General features: G+C 32.2%; 1 protein-coding gene across 1 annotated transcript in view; it reads right to left on the reverse strand.

The window, feature by feature from the left end:
- Window positions 1-326, reverse strand: part of LOC119594618 (saccharopine dehydrogenase-like oxidoreductase) — a gene marked incomplete in the record, with an annotated part of 9,088 nt that overhangs the window by 8,467 nt on the left and 295 nt on the right.

The following is a 326-nucleotide window of genomic DNA, read 5'->3' on the forward strand; positions in this document are numbered from 1 at the left end:
ACGAGTTTTGAACACGGTATTTTATACTGTGTTATACCATATAACACAGACAAAGCTTTCAAGTGGTTTTAGAAAGAACAATCAATATTACCAAGAAGAAAAAAAATAAATGGGTTTCGAATGCTGCTTCAATGAACAATGAACTTTGAAGCATCACCCTGACAACAAATAAATTAATTAATAAAAAAGTATGACCGTGAGTCACAAACGAGTCTAATACCATATTATTTCAAGTTATTTCGTAACGAGAAACCACAACCAACATAAAAAAGAAGGATATAGCAAAATAAAAGGCAACCACCACCGGAACTCACCTTAAAATTCTC

The sequence above is a fragment of the Penaeus monodon genome, chromosome 34 (genome assembly GCF_015228065.2).
Source record: "Penaeus monodon isolate SGIC_2016 chromosome 34, NSTDA_Pmon_1, whole genome shotgun sequence".
In the NCBI taxonomy this organism is placed as follows: domain Eukaryota; kingdom Metazoa; phylum Arthropoda; class Malacostraca; order Decapoda; family Penaeidae; genus Penaeus; species Penaeus monodon.